This window comes from Etheostoma spectabile, unplaced genomic scaffold (genome assembly GCF_008692095.1).
Source record: "Etheostoma spectabile isolate EspeVRDwgs_2016 unplaced genomic scaffold, UIUC_Espe_1.0 scaffold00018485, whole genome shotgun sequence".
Taxonomy (NCBI): Eukaryota; Metazoa; Chordata; class Actinopteri; order Perciformes; family Percidae; genus Etheostoma; species Etheostoma spectabile.
In genome coordinates this window covers 1664-19630 of record NW_022604282.1, presented here as the reverse complement: position 1 = coordinate 19630, position 17967 = coordinate 1664, and the positions used below count along the sequence as shown (strand labels likewise).

General features: G+C 40.5%; 7 non-coding genes across 7 annotated transcripts; 3 read left to right on the top strand and 4 right to left on the bottom strand.

Moving 5' to 3' along the window:
- Window positions 1-481: 481 nt before the first annotated feature.
- Window positions 482-553, top strand: trnam-cau (transfer RNA methionine (anticodon CAU)). Its single transcript has one exon. It is a non-coding gene; the product is annotated as a tRNA-Met (tRNA).
- Window positions 554-1587: 1034 nt separating this feature from the next.
- On the bottom strand, window positions 1588-1659 carry trnaa-ugc (transfer RNA alanine (anticodon UGC)). Its single transcript has one exon. It is a non-coding gene; the product is annotated as a tRNA-Ala (tRNA).
- An 845-nt stretch (window positions 1660-2504) lies between these two features.
- trnam-cau (transfer RNA methionine (anticodon CAU)) lies at window positions 2505-2577 on the bottom strand. The gene has a single exon. It is a non-coding gene; the product is annotated as a tRNA-Met (tRNA).
- Window positions 2578-10239: 7662 nt separating this feature from the next.
- On the top strand, window positions 10240-10311 carry trnaw-cca (transfer RNA tryptophan (anticodon CCA)). The gene has a single exon. It is a non-coding gene; the product is annotated as a tRNA-Trp (tRNA).
- Window positions 10312-12976: 2665 nt separating this feature from the next.
- On the bottom strand, window positions 12977-13048 carry trnaq-uug (transfer RNA glutamine (anticodon UUG)). Its single transcript has one exon. It is a non-coding gene; the product is annotated as a tRNA-Gln (tRNA).
- A 1491-nt stretch (window positions 13049-14539) lies between these two features.
- On the bottom strand, window positions 14540-14611 carry trnaq-cug (transfer RNA glutamine (anticodon CUG)). The gene has a single exon. It is a non-coding gene; the product is annotated as a tRNA-Gln (tRNA).
- A 364-nt stretch (window positions 14612-14975) lies between these two features.
- On the top strand, window positions 14976-15057 carry trnas-uga (transfer RNA serine (anticodon UGA)). The gene has a single exon. It is a non-coding gene; the product is annotated as a tRNA-Ser (tRNA).
- Window positions 15058-17967: the final 2910 nt, after the last annotated feature.

Below are 17967 nucleotides of genomic sequence, written 5' to 3'. Positions count from 1 at the left end.
TCTCCTTTGGCTTCTTTGTCACTCTTCTTTGCACTCGGTCCCACTTGGACCCCCACAGGAAATAAAAAATGGCTCGTTCCAGGTGTAAAATCCCTTTTTTGGGTGGGATTCTTGTCAGTTGATCTGCGAGTTTATGTGAATGTTTTGCAAAATCTAAAGAAATACCCTCCAGGGGGTCCTGTGTTATCATATAAATATAAATGGAAAGTGCGTACATATGTATTAGGTCCCTTCGATAGCTCAGTTGGTAGAGCGGAGCCCTTGTTTTAAAACACCAGCCAATCACAAGCGTTACATGTGACTAATCAAGGTGTGAGTAATCAGGAAGCTCACATAAAAGATAGTGGCAAGGAGCAACCACATCTACCAAATGTTTAACTTTACAACCCGTGAGCTGTTGGTACCTTGGTGGCCGTGGGTTCCCAAACCTTCCCTCAAAATGTCAATCACACATCTTCCCGCCCCTGAGTACTAACGGTAGAGCAGAGTGGCGCAGCGGAAGCGTGCTGGGCCCATAACCCAGAGGTCGATGGATCGAAACCATCCTCTGCTAATTGTATCAGCATTACTTTCTATTTCCTGTGTGTTAATGTTTAACGAAGCATCTGTTGCTGCATCTGTCTGAAGTGAAATGTCTCCACTTGCTGAAAAATAAACTTAATTACATGTCAATTATATTTCATCCACGAATATGCAAACTACAGTGCTCATACCTGCTGTAACACCCATAAAAACTGGAGCGTAATACAATAAATATACTACATTTAAAGTGCTTGTAGTGCTATCTGATAGTCTGAGGTATAAAAGGGACACCGTTTAGTTTGTGTCAAATGCACTCTACCACTGGACAACATCCCCTGAAGATTTTCAGATTTTTTTTACTTTTTTCCAAGATAGACTAAGACTTTTCTTTATTAATCCTTCTGGGTTGACTCACCGCGAAGAAATTGAAATATCACTGAATAAAAGAAGAAACATGGGTAAAACATGTAATGTTAATGTTGTATATGGCTTCAAAACCTGTAAATACAACTGCGATGGCTGGAAATCAAACCTGGGGAAAATACTTGCACTGCTACGGTATAAATCATAGTTGAAAAGTAACACACCTGTTGCCTTTCTGCTGCTTTCTGCTCTGTTGATAAACTTTTCAATTGGTTAGTAGTAGTTACCAGACACGGGCAAAGTGCAAATCGCAGAGCACTCCCTGTGTCTGTGGATCCTCATGGAGGCAGCTTGATTGATTGATAAAGTCCCTTATTTGTACCATAAAAGAGATCTAATATTTTATCAAATCAGTGGGGCAAGTAACCTTTCTGGCTAATCTTGACAAATAAAGCAAGTAACCACACAATGAAAACTACTGCGATGGCTGGGAATCTAACCCAGGTCAACTACTTGGAAGGTAGCTATGCTCACCACTATACCATCACTAGACAATGCACTGCTCACTGCAAATCTTGGTCATTGAGACTGATTTTTGCATTAATTACCATGAACACAAGGAGATTGCCTTTTAATACTTTTCTCTTTCAGAATAAGAAAAGTATTTAAAAAAAGCAGCTCTTTGACAGACTGGAGACTTGTTGGAGATGCCAGGGATTGAATCCAGGGCCTCATACATGCAAAGCATGCGCTCTACCACTGAGCTACATCCCCTGAATGTTTTTAGCTTTTTTTTTTACTTTTTGTGAGATCATTAAATAAGAGAAGACACCTGGGTGAAATATGTAATATTTTGTATATGGTTTCAAAACATGGCGGTGGCTGGAAAGTGAGCCTTGGCAAAATGCTTGCACTGCTATGGTGTAAATCTAGTCGAAAGGTAACACATCTGTTGCCCTTCTGCTGGACAATACAACACTCACTGCAATCTTGTAACACATCTGGGCATTGAGAAATGCACTGGTGGAGACGGGTTGCTTCCAGTACCTATGAGATAATACAATATTGTTTATGAAGCCACAAACTATGTAGGGTGTTGTTTTAATGCCCCGGATCCCTAACAGGGGGTATATCTCCTTCAATGTTGAGTTAGTTTTCTGATCGGTTAAGATTTCTATGGGGACCCCTACCCGGGAAAAATGTTGAAGTAAACTATTGGCCACTTGTCTAGCCTTGGTGTTTCTGAGGGGGAAAGCCTCTGGGTAACGTGTTGCATAATCACAAATCACTACGATGTAGTGGTGACCTGCCCTACTCCTACTGTTAAGGAGTTTAGATCGGTGGTTAGAGTCACCTGCTGCCTCCATGTCCCTGCTCGACACCCTCTGCTACAATTCTCCATGTCTCTTCTCTCTCTGTCTGTCTCTTTCTCTCACCCCCAACCAGTTGAGGTAGACGCCTCCCCACCCTCTTAAAGAATGCAAGAATGCCTTTCCTTGTCTCAATCTCAGAAATAACCACAGAATCACAACTTCCATTCATGTGCTTGTGCCAGTATTCAACCACCTGAAAGTCACTGTATTTCCAGTATCAGTTGTGTTTTTTGTTTTTGAAACACGTGCCCCGTGTGAGGGTTGAACTCACGACCTTCAGATTATGAGACTGACGCGCTGCCTACTGCGCCAACAAGGCTACGAAAGCACTCTCGATGGTTGGGAAAATTTCGTAAAATTTGGTCTTCAATCTTAATAAAAACAATGTATGTGGAGACTTATGTACTCCACATACTTTGCCAAACTTTGCGTAGGAATCGGCGTACGCCCGTCCTACGCCGGTTTTAGGTCGTATGCACGTTTCAGAAATGAGGGCCAATGTGACCACAATAAAGAGTTCTTGAAGAAAGGTTTGTACTTTAAAGTTCTAGTTTTTTTCCAATTCTTCTGGTAACACTTGGTACTATTTCACATCTTTTGTCTGTAGTTCTCTATTCTGTCAGGGCTTAACTCTATCTCCCCCACCTCTTTTTTTGTTTCTTGTTATGTCTTGGCAAGAAGTATTATGCTTTTGTGTCGTCTGTCCATCCGTCAGGCCAAAGAAACAGATACCAGCATGTAACTTTGCAAATCAGTGGCTCACCATGGCCGCCATCAAAGATGCCATTTGGACCTCCAGAAACTTTCTGGTAAGAAAGCACATGCAGATCCCATTCCCTCAAAACGTAAATCACAGATTTTCCAGCACCTGGACTTGATCAGACTGGGAATATGCCAAAGAGATGTTCACAAGTTCAGCCGAGGTAAATACTCGGCCCACATTCACACAGACCTAAAACTACTCATTTAATGCTGGTTACAATTTTCTAAAATAAACAATGTCAGAGCAAAATTGCAAAGAGTGAAGGGTGTTGATAAAAAATTTTAATAAGGGATTGGCTCATTATTGCCAACCTGATATCATGAAGACAGAGACAGATCCTTTTATTCTTCCTTATTTCTTGTTGGAGAACAGAGTGTGCTTGTTTGTGTGCGTGTGCTTGAGTGTGTGTGTGTCAAAAAAAACAATGATTCAGTTTGAAATATATTTTCATCCACAAATTAATTAAATTCAAAGCCTCGTAGTAACTCATAGTATAGTACGTCAAAATATTCATAAAAAGTCATAGTATAGTATGTCGAAAACTCATAAACGCCATAGTTTAGTATGACAAAAATTCATAAAATGTCATTAAAAGTCAGAGTTTAGTATAACAAAAAAATCATAAAAAGGCATAGTATAGTATGTCAAAATATCTGTAAAAAGTCGTAGTTTAGTATGACAAAAAAATCATGAAAGTCATAGTATAGTATCTCAAAAAAGTCATAAAAGTAATAGGATAGTATGTCGACAAAAACATAAAAAGTCATAGTATAATATGTTGAAATATTAACAAGTAACAAGTAACAATATTAATAAGTAACGAGTCCAGATTTATAGTGCTTGTTGTAAAGCAAGAAGAATCTGAAGTCCTCTGGAGAATGCGGGCATTGATCCCGCTACCTCTCGCATGCTGAGCAAGCGCTCTACCATTTGAGCTAATTCCCCCTTTTCAAAAAGAGACATAGTATGTTGAAAAAAATCATAAAAGTCATAGTGTAGTATGTCAAAAAATTCATAAAAGTCATAGTATAGTATGACAAAAATTCATTAAATGTCATTAAAAAGTCATAGTATAGTATGTCGAAAAATTCATAAAAAGTCATAGTATAGTATGACAAAAAAATCATGAAAGTCATAGTTTAGTATGACAAAAAATCATAAAAGTCATATTATAACGTGTCAAAAAATCATAAAAGTCATAGTATAATATGACAAATATTCAAAAAAAGTCATAGTATAATATGACAAATATTCAAAAAAAGTCATAGTATAATATGACAAATATTCAAAAAAAGTCAGAGTATAGTATGTCAAAAATTCATAAAAAGTTGTAGTATAACATGTCAAAAATTCATAAAAGTCATAGTTTAGTATGACAAAAATTCATAAAATGTCATAAAAAGTCATAGTTTAGTACACACACACGCAAGGCAGCTTTATTTGTAGAGCACATTTCAGCAACAGGGCAATTCAAAGTGCTTTACATAAAATCAGTTAAACAGATAAAACACAAGTACAAACAGTTAAAAATCATAAGCATTAAAAACCAATAAAACACATGAATAGACAGTTAAAAACAAAATAGAAACATTAGGACATATAAAACACAAGAATAAAAGTTACAGTGCAGCATAAGAAATTTAAAGAAATGAGCAGTCATTTAAAGAAAGGCAGCATCAAAAAGAAAGGTCTTCAGCCTTGATTTAAAAGAACTGAGAGTAGCAGCGGATCTACAGGTTTCTGGGAGTTTATTCCAGATATGAGGAGCATAGAAACTGAAAGCTGCTTCACCCTGTTTAGTTCTGACTCTGGGGACAGAAAGTAGACCTGTCCCAGATGACCTGAGAGGTCACACACACACAAGGTGGTGTGACACTATGGGCTTTTTTTTTCAGACTTGTTTTTAGTTTTGCTGAAGCACATTCATGATCCCTAATACCTTTCTAAACCACTTACCCTGGTCCCTGGCCCCTGCCCCCAGAGCTGGTATCTGTTCCTCAGCGGAGCAGGTCGGGCCCTCTGCTCTGGCTGACTGGAGGTCGGCGGATTCAGACGAGGAGGCCTCAAAGACCAACTGCTTTAGCAGCATCTGGTCCTAGTCTTCTGGCAGCGAGGCCTCCAAAGACCAACTGCTTTCGCAGCGCCTAGTCTCTGCCGAAGCCGCTGGCCTCCAGCTACCCGGAGCAGGACCCTGAACTTAAAGACTCAACATGGCTTGTACTTATAAGGTCCTCTATGGACGTTTTGTGACCTCACTGATGAGGTCATTGTGAACTCACAGCTGATTGGCCAGTAGTTCTTTTGATGTGTTATAGAATGCTGTGATGTCATACACTGTAGACAATTCCAGTCTATAAGACTTTATCATTTTATTTTTATTTATTTTTGAGGGATGAAAACAAAATATATTGTAATACATTATGAGAATATACACATCACACTATAAATGTGTAAATTAATTTAACGTGTTTAGAGCAGAGATATTTTCACCTGTAGGTCGGTAACTAGGAGTTTATTAAACCAAAACTAGAGTTGTGATGGTTGGAGAAGTGAAAAGACGACCCAAAACGGCTTTTCATAGTTTTATTTAGTTTCTTTCGACTTTGAATGAAGTGCGTGTTTTACGATGCTAAAATTACTGTTTATTCACATGGAGTCTGATGGATTTAGCAATTTTAATTACGTGGATTTTTTTATGTTTAAAAAAGAATCTTACTCTTCAACCAAAAGGTCAACCTCCTTAAAATCCTTTCCATAAAGTTGTCAAAAATTTAGAATAATAATCAGAGCCTCTCAGTGGCAAAACAAGCACTTTTGTGAAGGTATACACAATTCATTATGACATCAACTTTCTTTTATATTACTGCATGTACACTAGGGGTGATCCGAGTATCCGGCTGAAACGAGTATCCGGTACGGATAAAGCACTTTTGCCGAGTACAAGTATTATCCGAGTAATATGAGTCAATATCCGTGCTCGGATTGAATAAAACTCCTCAACTGGCCGCGCAGCGTTCTGTGATAATCACAGCGCCCCCCCCCCCCCCGCCTACAAACCCGCTCGGATCAATCACACACACACAGAACATGGAGAAATGCGCTCTGTCTCGCTCTCTCTCTCTCTCTCTCTCTCTCTCTCTCTCTCTCTCTCTCTCTCTCTCTCTCTCCCTCAGTCAATTCGGTCTGCGGATCTGTTCCGTTAACGTTTAGGGTTTCTTCAGCTTCAGGTTTGTTTTTAACTTCGGTTTGTAGTCCTTACATAGTAACCAGTAGATTTCTGGTGAACGTGGGGTTTGTAGTCCTTACATAGTAACCAGTAGATTTCTGGTGAACGTGGGGTTTGTAGTCCTTACATAGTAACCAGTAGATTTCTGGTGAACGTGGGGTTTGTAGTCCTTACATAGTAACCAGTAGATTTCTGGTGAACGTGGGGTTTGTAGTCCTTACATAGTAACCAGTAGATTTCTGGTGAACGTGGGGTTTGTAGTCCTTACATAGTAGGCTCGTTCGAGATGAGCCAGGTCTGCGCAGAATCGATCACCGGCGATCGGCGCCCGTTGCATGCCGGTTAGATTTGTGTCCGACTTGCTCTGACGTCATGCACACGTGGGCAACGGAAATCTCACGAGAGCAAGGCGGCCGCAGGTCTGAGACGCAGGCGGCGCAGTTGCTTTTCACCGACTGCAAGAGCCAGGCGGACCCAGGCGGACCCAGAGCATGCTGGGAAACGCCGGCTTCTCAGCTGATTTAACAGCTGATTGGTTTACAACATGATGACGTTTTATATAAACCTTTTTATCGTTTTTGAATCGGAGGGATTTTAATTACTATTTGTCTGATTTAAAGACTTATTCTGTCCAGAACACATGCTGTGTGGCTGATAGAGACGTTTAGAAGTCAGACAGACTAATCTGATAAGATCATGTATCATCTACAGTGTGTTGTTCATTAAAATCAGCAACAGATCGCATGTAGAGCACTTTGCCAGCTACTTAGTCATAATTAAAACAACTGGAGACTGTGTACAAGCTGATATGTGGGTCTGATTATATTTTATTAAATCGGAATCGCACCACAGTGTTTTCATCACTTCCTGTCCAGCCTGAAGGAGCTGGAATCGGCTGGAAACTGTCCGACTTTACCGCAGCTTTCTGTCACCGCCCCCCGCTGCTGCCGCCTGCTCTCGTCCACTTTACAGGCGAGGCGCAGTTCATCTCGAACGAGCCTACTAACCAGTAGATTTCTGGTGAACGTGGGGTTTGTAGTCCTTACATAGTAACCAGTAGATTTCTGGTGAACGTGGGGTTCGTAGTCCTTACATAGTAACCAGTAGATTTCTGGTGAACGTGGGGTTTTTAGTCCTTACATAGAAACCAGTAGATTTCTGGTGAACGTGGGGTTTGTAGTCTTTACATAGTAACCAGTAGATTTCTGGTGAACGTGGGGTTTGTAGTCCTTACATAGTAACCAGTAGATTTCTGGTGAACGTGGGGTTTGTAGTCCTTACATAGTAACCAGTAGATTTCTGGTGAACGTGGGGTTTGTAGTCCTTACATAGTAACCAGTAGATTTCTGGTGAACATGGGGTTTGTAGTCCTTACATAGTAACCAGTAGATTTCTGGTGAACGTGGGTTTCAGACGTGCTGCTTGGTTTAAATGCAAGTCCCTTTGCGTCTCTGCCATCGGAGATTTTTTTTTTTTTACTGTCAGCTGCCCCCCCCCCCTGCCCCCTCTCTCTCTGTGTCTCTCTCTTACTCACACACACACACACACACACACACACACCTGGTGTGGAAATAAAAAAAAACAAAAAAAATAAAAAAGAACCAAAAACAAAAAAAATCACACTGATCATACAAAAATAAAAAGTTAAAAAGAAAGTTATATTGAGTATGAAAACTCTTGTTCATTACATTTTACTTCATAATTGCGACCCATGTGTTGTATTCATTGTTGCAAAACGTTCTGTATATAGTTTGTTTGTTACCATGACAACACCATTGATCTGAAGCTCGATGCTGTCATGTAAATAGTTTTCAAATCAGCAATAAATATAACAATTTTTGATCAACTTATATCAATTGCATGCTTAAATAACATACCGGTTAAAGCCCCGCCCATTTCAAGAGAACCCGACCCACTTCCGGGTTAAATCTGACCATTTCCGGTTTAGGCCCCGCCCAGTCCGAGTACGGATCCGGATACAGATAATTCATGTGGTAAACAGATACAGATACAGATAATGCTGTACTCGCTCATCCCTAGTGTATATGCATTTATCAAAACAAAAGTTGATGTTTATAAATTTATCAAAACAAAAGTTGATGTGTATATACATTAATTAAAAAGAAAGTTAATGTGTTTATGCATTAATCTAAAAGAAAGTTAATGTGTTTATGCATTAATCTAAAAGGAAGTTGATGTGTATATTTATTGATCAGTTGACCTTGTGGCACAACGGTAGCGTGTCTGACTCCAGATCAGAAAGTTGTGTGTTCAAATTATGTTGGGATCAAATGTTTAGGGGGGGCAGTGGATCAGTCTGTATGGAGTTAGGTTGGGAACCAGAGGGTTGCTGGTTTAAGTCCCCATGTGGACCAAAGTGTGGGTTGGTGGCTGGAGAGATGCCACTTCATCTCCTGGGCTCTGAAGCAAGGCACTGAACCCCCAAACCGCTCAGGGTGTTGGACCACTTTGATATGTCAGTTTAAATAACCCTTTTGTTGTAAGAGAAATAGTTTAATTTGTTATGAATCTATTTTGTAATTTTACACGTTTAAAAATATCAGAAAACATATTGATATTGCAGTTTTCATAATCAATATTGCAATATCACATTTTGTCAATATCGTGCCGCCCTAGTGTGTGTGTGTGTGTGTGTGTGTGTGTGTGTGTTGGGAGTGGGGCTGCTAAATGTCAAGGGCTGGGAGGAGATGGATGCAGAACAACGTGGTAGTACAGTGTGTGTCTGTGTGTGTGTGTGTGTGTGTGTGTGTGTGTGTGTATGAGTGAGAGAGAGAGAGACAAATAAAAAAAGCTTCAAGTAGACTCTTATAATATAATCATTTTGTTTCTATAATTTAAATTAAAATATCTGACTTTACTGCCACTATCTGTTTCTGCTTCTCTACCATATTTATAGTGTGTGATTTGCATAATACCAATCATAGCCTACATCACATATAAAACTACCTCTGTTCCTGTTCTGTTTTTAAAGACACAACATTAGGTTTTTAATCAGATTGATAGTCAAACTGGAAATGTCCCCGTGTTTCTCCATTTTCAGGGATTATGTTCCCAGTTTTGATCTCGGACGTCTAGTGACTTTATATCATATCAGAATATTCTATTACTACCCACTATGAATATTAAAATACACCTAACCATGTGTCCTGTATCATAGCTACATGTATGACCTTTGCAGCAAAAGAACATGTGAAAATCAGTTTGGTATTCAGTGAGGTTGATTGGTTGTTTAGAGGCTAAAAACAAGTTTAAACTAACTGTCCCTGTTTAAGGCTGTTGGGTGCTAACTCTAGCAGGAGGATAACACGGGGTAGACACCACCGATTGGTTTCTTTTCTCTCTCCACTGACAGACCTCCTAATGTACAAACTACAGAGCTACGTGTTGAAATTGACTGGAATTCTCCTTTAAGGAAAAGTCCATCTGCTTTAAAAAGATGTCTTAATGCACCTCTCCATATTTCCTGACATTTGCCGTTACAATCAGATATGTCACTGTAAAAAATAGAATGTTGGCACATGTAGGGAGCTGCGTTGGGAACCGGAGGGTCGCCAGTTCAAGTCCCCATGCGGACCAAATTACAGAGTGGTTGGATGCCACTTCACATCCTGGTAACTGCCAGGTACCCCCCCAACCGCTCAAGGCGCTGGTCCAGCTGGTAGCCTACTCACTCTCACATCTCTCCATTAGTGCTTGAATAGATCCTGAGCGTGTGTGTGTGTATTTCAGGCCTGTGTGGGATTACTGAAAAAGTGTACACAGAGTGTAAATTGTAATTTCCCCACTGGGGATCAATAAATATTATAGATGAAATTATATTAATCAAAAAGAAAGATTATGTGTATGTATTACTCAAAAAGAACGTAGAGGCATATAACGTATAGGCATATATGCATATGTGTATATGCCTTAAAAAGAACAGATATGCATTAATCAAAACGAAAGTTGATGTGTACTTGTATTAATCAGCAGACCTCGTGGCGCAATGGTAGCGTGTCTGACTCCAGATCAGAAGGTTGCGTGTTCAAATCACGTCGGGGTCAAATGTCCTTAGTGCAGTTTGTGTGTGTATTTCAGCCCTGTGAGTGATTAGTAACTGAGTGTAAATTGTAATTTCCCCACTGAGGATCATTAAGTTATTTTAATCCAGTGGTTCTCAACCGGTGGGGCGCGCCCCCTCTCTCCTGGGGGGCGCGAGTAGACTACAGGATGGGAGGTGAAAAAGACTGCTCAACCACGGGAGCTGCCGTGAGCCCCTCTCCCGTCCAAAAGCACTCACAGTTAGCAGTAGCCTCGCGCAGCAGGCACAGCCTGCAGTCAGAGCAGAGAGAAGACACACACCCCTCCGCGTCCAGGCTAGGGTGACCACCCGTCCCGCTAACGCGTGCGCGCACAGCGTTTGAAGCCCAATTCATACGTCCCGCAAATTGAGACCGTGTCACGCATAATCAATGCTTGCTCAAAAAAAAAGTTGGTCGCTCTATCTTGGAGCCCGAGGCAGCCAAACGAACAACTCGTTCGGGATGAACTGCGCCTGTAAAGTAGACGAGAGCCGGCGGCAGCAGCCGGTAGGGGGGGGGACAAAAAGCTGAGGTAAAGTCGGACAGTTTCCAGCCAATTTCAGAAGAGGAGGTGACAAAAACACTGTGGTGCGATTCCGATTTAATAAAATATAATCAGACCCACATATCAGCTGGAACAGTCTCTAGTTTTAATTGTAGCTCTCAGAATGTTCTACATGAGATCTGATGCTGATTTTAATTAACAACAGACTGGAGATGATCTGTGATCTGAACGGATTTAGTCTCTCTGACTTCTAAACGTCACTATCAGCCAGAATGTACAGAATATGACTGTAAATCAGCCAAATAGTTAAAATCCCTCTGATTCGTTGTCATGACAGCGCACGCACGTGCATACCAGACACTGGGAAGGGACTTTTAGGAACGCGCTTTCCAATTCAAAAAATGGAGAAAGAGCCCGAGTCTGAGCAGTCTGAGGCCCCCCCACCTTCAGTTAAAAAGAAAAGGTTGGTACAAGGAAGACTGGGAAGACTCTTTTGTTTAAACTGTTCCTGTGGTGTTGAGAAACTACAATTCCTGTTAGTCCTATAATTTTATATTATGTATTTAAAGTGAATAAATTGTAAGGAAATATAAAATTAAATAGCTAAAGTAAATCGTAAGTGGAAGTGCATCTGTCAATTATATTATAATTGTATGAATGTTCAAAATATTAATCTTTATTTAGAAAATACACATTGGTTGGCCTATTCATGAGCTTACATCAGCAGTTACACATGTTCAGGGGCATAGGGCATTATTAATATACCATGTAAGGTGGTATGTGCTAGAAATGGGTAAACCAGTATTAGTGAGTCTGCTCGTGGGGGGAGGGGGGGTAGGCACCGCTGCGCCAGGCAGTGTCCCACATTGTCCCTCGGAAACATACCACTTGTCCCCCCTGGGCTTATTAGCAGGTGGTCACCCTATTCTTAAGTAAGTTTTATCTTGAAGCTTTTGAGTGTTCTTTAGGTTTTTATCTGCTTTAACTATTACCGGACAGCAGGGGCACGGAGCAGAGCAGAGCGGCCGTTAGGGAGGAATCCTCCTCCGTGTTCAGCTCCCTTTTGAACTGGCGGCAAAAATCTTAACGTTGGAACTTTATGATGAATAGAAATGTTGACAGGTTGATTTCTGTTAATAACAAACACAACTATAGTCAATAGAAAAAAACAAAATATGACAAGCCATCTTGGTTCATCTTTCCACTGTTCCTACAATCACCACTGGTTGGAAACTAAAGGATCCAAACTCAAAGGATGTTCCTCTTTAACTAAAAGGTCTATCTCTGTAGGGATCCATCCCATAATGTTGTCACACACTTAGAATAATAATCTGAGTCTGTCAGCAGCAACAACACAACCTTTAGTGGATGCTGACTTTACCTTTAAATTAGGAGTTTAAACAGAGACACAACAGGAAGAATAAATCCATCAAATCAAGTCCCCAATAATCAGCATGTGGCCTTGTTTTATTTCAGGTAGTCAGCATGGAGCTGTTCCACATTCCCAGACATTTAAAACAAGTCAATCATTGGCGTTATCCTACGAGTCAGATGAATAAATCAGCTGTTTGCTATTTGAGCTGCTCTGTTTCCTGCTGCTCCGTCATTCTTTAGTGTCCTCTGGAAACAGGTTGCTGTCCTTTATGTTTCTTTTGGATGACATCATCAGTGTCTTTGCTTTAGTCTGAAGAAACTCCAACAGATTTAAAACCACATGCAGTCACAGAAAAAACAAACAGGGAATAGAAAATGTCAGACAAAGAATATGAAATGAAAAGTCCCCAAAGTAGGAAAATAAATGTCAATCTACCAAACAGCAATAACTGGAGAGCATCCAATTAAACATGGCCGACTTCCAGTATGTCGGTAATGAAGAGAGGAATGTTTGGACATATTACAGATTCATTTTATTTTTATTTAACCTTTATTTAACCAGGAACAATCCCATTGAGCTACAGTAACTCTTCTTCCAGGGAGTCCTGCCAAGACCGGCGGCAATAAGTTTCATAATACATAAAGACAGGACAATGGTTCCATACTACACCACAAATCTCTATAGATACTACAACACAAACAAGATACTACAAAACAAACAAAATACTACACTTAACTTAAGCCAATGCATACATGCAACTTAAAATCAGGTTCCACTGAGATTTGAACTCAGATCGCTGGAGTCAAAGTCCAGAGTGCTAACCATTACACCATGGAACCCTTAAAAGTGTTGCAAGGGTTTGCCTGGAAGTTTCTTTCATAATATCCACATGTATGCTATTGAAGGCACACAACAGTGACAATGAAGATGAAAAAGCAACAATTGCTTGCCAACTTAAGTCATTTAGTTAGCTAAGCGTTCAGAGGATGTGGGAAAAGGCAAGTCAAGAACAGGTTTTGAAGGACTTGCCACAGACAGTGAATACAGCAGTAGATATGTCTACTGTGTACAAACACATGGTAACTTTACATCTGTTGACAATAAAGATTCTCACAAAACGCTGCACTTGCAATTGCGTTTCTTGGGCACATTCATGTCCTCTTACATACAAAGAACTGATAAATTCTTTAATCACGATATCATGTGTCAGACATTAGTTCCAGATGAAAACACTGGTTGTCAGAAGTGGGATTTTAACCCACGCCTCCAGTGGGGACTGCAACCTGAACGCAGCGCCTTGGACCGCTCGGCCATCCTGACTGATCCAACAGATGTTCAGTAGGACCTGTTTAAAAAATTATAAGATAGTGAATTAAACATGTCACTCTATTGTAGGTTCTCAGTCATCCATGTCATAGTTAACAAGGGAAGGTTTCAACTGTCAGTCCAAATATATGGGTGTTCATGGAGACATGGAAGAAAGTCACCATTGTGGCAATGTGCTTGACAATGGCATGGCATTGCGCGTGATGTGAAGGGAATGTGCAATACAGGCCAAATCCTATGGTGGGAATCAAGATCCACCAATGTTTCTGTCCACAATGTCCACCTGAATCCAGAAATGTCCCTGCCAGATGGGAAATAGACTGACAATTGGGTCAACATTGTGCAATTATCTTCAAAATGTCCAACTGAGTCCACGAATAAACCTGCCAGATGGGAAATAAACTGATAACTGTCTTCATGGTCTAAAAGTGTCATATATTGCCGTACAATTCCCACAATGAGTCCAGATGTGTCCGTTTTGGTTCCTGATCCATGCTATTACCCCAAAAGTGCACAACTAGGCCAAGGGACATTGGACTTGGTAAAAGGTCCTCCGCAGAAGTTTTGTCTCTCATCCAAGAGACTTCTTTAGTTTTTACACAGAAAGGGTTTGACACAGTGCCCACTCCCCCACCCATATCTGACAATTGAAAGCTGTGGGGAAAGGGGGGTTCCAAAGCTAATAGACCATTCAACAAGCAGTTCTGATGCACTATACTGGCCCATTCAGGATGAACACTGTATACTCTGACTGCAGCAACACAAGTTCAAATTTCAGTGATAGCTTATTTTATGGTGATTATGAGACTGAATACAAAGTGTGTATCCCCCATGTAACTCAAAGCCTATCACTTCCAGTCAATACTGTCAAGTTTGGAGCTCCTTCTGATTACATTAACAACCAGGTGACTCCTCAACATGCCCCCACCAACATAAGCTTACTTTAAACTAGATGTGGAAAGTTGAAAGGTTGAATGTTTTCACCTGTGCTGTGGCTTAAAACCAGGTTCCACCGAGATTTGAACTCAGATCGCTGGATTCAGAGTCCAGAGTGCTAACCATTACACCATGGAACCGTCAAAAGAGTTTGCTAGGCAGTTTCTTTCATTATATCTACATGTGTGATATTAAAGGCACACAACAATCACAACAATTAAAATATCACGCCCCAATATATTCTCGGTTTTGAGTCCTCGCCCCTACTATTTACGACATGGCCAGACGTAATCCGGCTAAGAAGCAGCACTTTTCACAGGTGGAGATTGAAACCCTGACATCTCAGTTTAATTTGCAGTAAAGTATACACCTACATGTAAAGTGTACCCATATTTAAATAAACACACGGTAGCAAAGTTTATGCAGTGTTTTTTAATTTTACTCGTGTTTTTTTCGTGAGTCAGTGTAAATATTAGTGCAAATCAGTATTGCACTGCTTTTCAGTTTGTTGTGGCCGAGTGGTTAAGGCGATGGACTTGAAATCCATTGGGGTCTCCCCTCGCAGGTTCGAATCCTGCCAACAACGAGAGGCGCTGTTTAATTGTGGTCACACATCTCATTATGACAAACGGCAGATGTGCCTTCATGGATAACACTATAATATCAAATAGTTACTGGAAGCCGCTGATGCATCTCTGAGCATTTATTTTCATTCTCAATGCACAGATGTTTTGCAGTTGATATGGCTTTGGTTCCCAGCCAGTAACTTTCTTTGAGTGACGTTACTTGCTTTATTCGTCAAGAAGTAACCAGAAATGTTACTCTCCCAACCCGGTTTGATAAAACATTAGATCTCTGTTATATCGCACAAATAAGGGAACATAACAATCAATCAAGCTGCCTCCATGAGGATCCACAGACATAGACATGTTCCACCACCCGCAATTAAGCCTGTCTCCTCAGCTTCTAGACGCCGCTGCATCACCTCGCATCTGCGTTTGTGACAGTTTCTCACAGTTAGCAAAGCTCACATAAAGCAAATGCTTGTGGCTTAAAGATCGAGCTCCCTGGAGTGATCCAACTCTGGGATTTATCCTTCTACAGAAGACCATAGAGGCAGCTTCTCCAATTTCTGAGTAACAGGAAAATAGCCTGATAAGCATACATGTGCAGCACGACCTCAAAAGGCCATGAAGCAAATGCTTGTGGCTTAAAGATCAAGTTGGCGCTCATAATACATCAGCCAGGCGCAGTCTCTGTGGCGCAATAGGTCAGCGCAGTCGGCTGTTAACTGAAAGGATGGTGGTTCAAGTCCACCCAGAGACGATTGTTGCTTAAATAACCTGGAGTTAGCCAACTCTAGGATCTATGAGCTCAAAGATAATCCAAGTGGCCTTATATCAGAAGGTACAGTTCTGCATGCCATGTACATATTGATCTTTGCAGTCATTGGTATGCAGGTCACTTGATGTAATACAAGCAATACGTAAGGCCCCACCCGACAGTTTAGTGATAGGTGGCGGCAACTGTATGTCAATGATCAAGCTGGTTGCTGTGACCAAGAAACCACCAGCAAAACGACTGATACATCATCAGTTCCAGAACTTTCTTGGATGCCAAATATTTGAATTCAAAGTCAGATTTCAATTGACATGTAAGAAAAGGCAATGCACGTCCAGCTTCTACATTTCAGCATGAGTCAGCTTCCCCAATTTCTGAGTAACAGGAAAATAGCCTGATAAGCATACATGTGCAGCTCAACCTCAAAAAGCCATAAAGCAAATGCTTGTGGCTTAAAGCTCGAGTTCCCATTCATAAAACATCAGACAGGCGCAGTCTCTGTGGCGCAATAGGTCAGCGCAGTCGGCTGTTAACTGAAAGGATGGTGGTCCAAGTCCACCCAGGGACGTTTGTTGCTCAAATAATCTGGAGTGAGCCAACTCTGGGATTTATCCTTCTGCAGAAGATCATAGAGCAGCCCAAAGATAACCCAAGTGGCCTTACCTCTATTAGAAGGTACAGTTCTGCAAACCATGTAAATATTAATCTTTACGGTCATCAGAGATAGGAAGTAAAAAAACACAAATACTACATTATACTCCAGTTGAATTTTCAGGTGTTTTACTTTACTATTTATTTTTGGGCGACTCTACTCTACTCAAATATCGGTACTTTCTACTCCTTACATTTTACAAAATTGGCTTGTTACTTTAGTTTTGTACTAAAGGTTGTCTATCAGGTGTAATTGTGAGTCCATGTCGGAGAATAGCGCGGACACCCGCCTCACATCACGAGCGGGCGCTCACGCCACACGGAGAAAAAAGTGAAAGAAAAAAAAAAGAGACTAGCTGTCCAGAGGATAACCAGTTGAGATCGTGTGCGTCTTTGAGAACTGTAAGTCATATAACTGATGTGTCAGTTCATTTAAGCCTGTTGTTGTATTGGTCTATAAATCTGGTACATTTAAAAGTTAGCTTGTCTGTGTTCTTCTCCTGTTACCTAGGTTACACCTGGCTGTTGATTCGATATAATGGCGATTGTTAAATGCCCTTGCTCATTAAGATAATGTAATTAATAGTGGGTTCATTGTTATTATTTACTAGCATATATGATTCCTTGTTATTTATTTATTCTTACCACACACACAGCCATAGCAGAGCTACCCCCCCCCCATGTTTATCCTGATGCTTGATTGTAATGAAGCATCAACAGAGAGAAGTTGTATCCGTCTGTGTTTTAACAGACACACTGGGGCCAAATTGGAAACCAGAATCAGCTTTAAATCCAGTCCTAATCTAGTCCTCAATAAATTTTAAATAATTTCACTGGAGTTAGTTATTATTTTTGCATCATCAATACCAACATGAATCTAATTGAATGGCAATATTCACGAAATTCTCACAAAATCACAACTGAATTCTATCTTGATACTTGCGTGAGAATCTTATTAACCTGGAGTCCCAGTCTCTGTCAATATAAATAGGCTATATGTTAGTATATGTTTTAGGCCTATTGGCAGACAGCCATTTTAAATGTAGCCAATGGCATATAAAGAATAAAGAATAAAGAGTCTTTTCTCCATGTCCACTGTAGTTTCTCAGTGTGCTCTCTAGTAACATCTGTCTGGTCCAGGGAGCTTTGTCATTGATAAGGCTACTTTTACTTTATACTTTAAGTAAATTGCTAAGCCTTACTTTGTTACTTTTTTACTTGAGTTAAGAAGTTAAATCAGTACTTATACTTTTACCAGAGTATTTATTAACACAATTCTCTCTACTTCTACTTGAGTACGGAAGTGAGTACTTTTGGCAGCTCTGTATGTTAACAGGTAACTTCATCCGTCTTGCTGTTGCATTGCGATAACAAACAACTACGGTTGTGTAAAGTAATCAACAGGCTTTATGCCCAGGTTGAGTAGGGAGGGAAATGTAATGCATACTCCTACGTTTATCTTCTTTTAATATTTATCATGAAACGAGGAAGTGATATAGTGCCC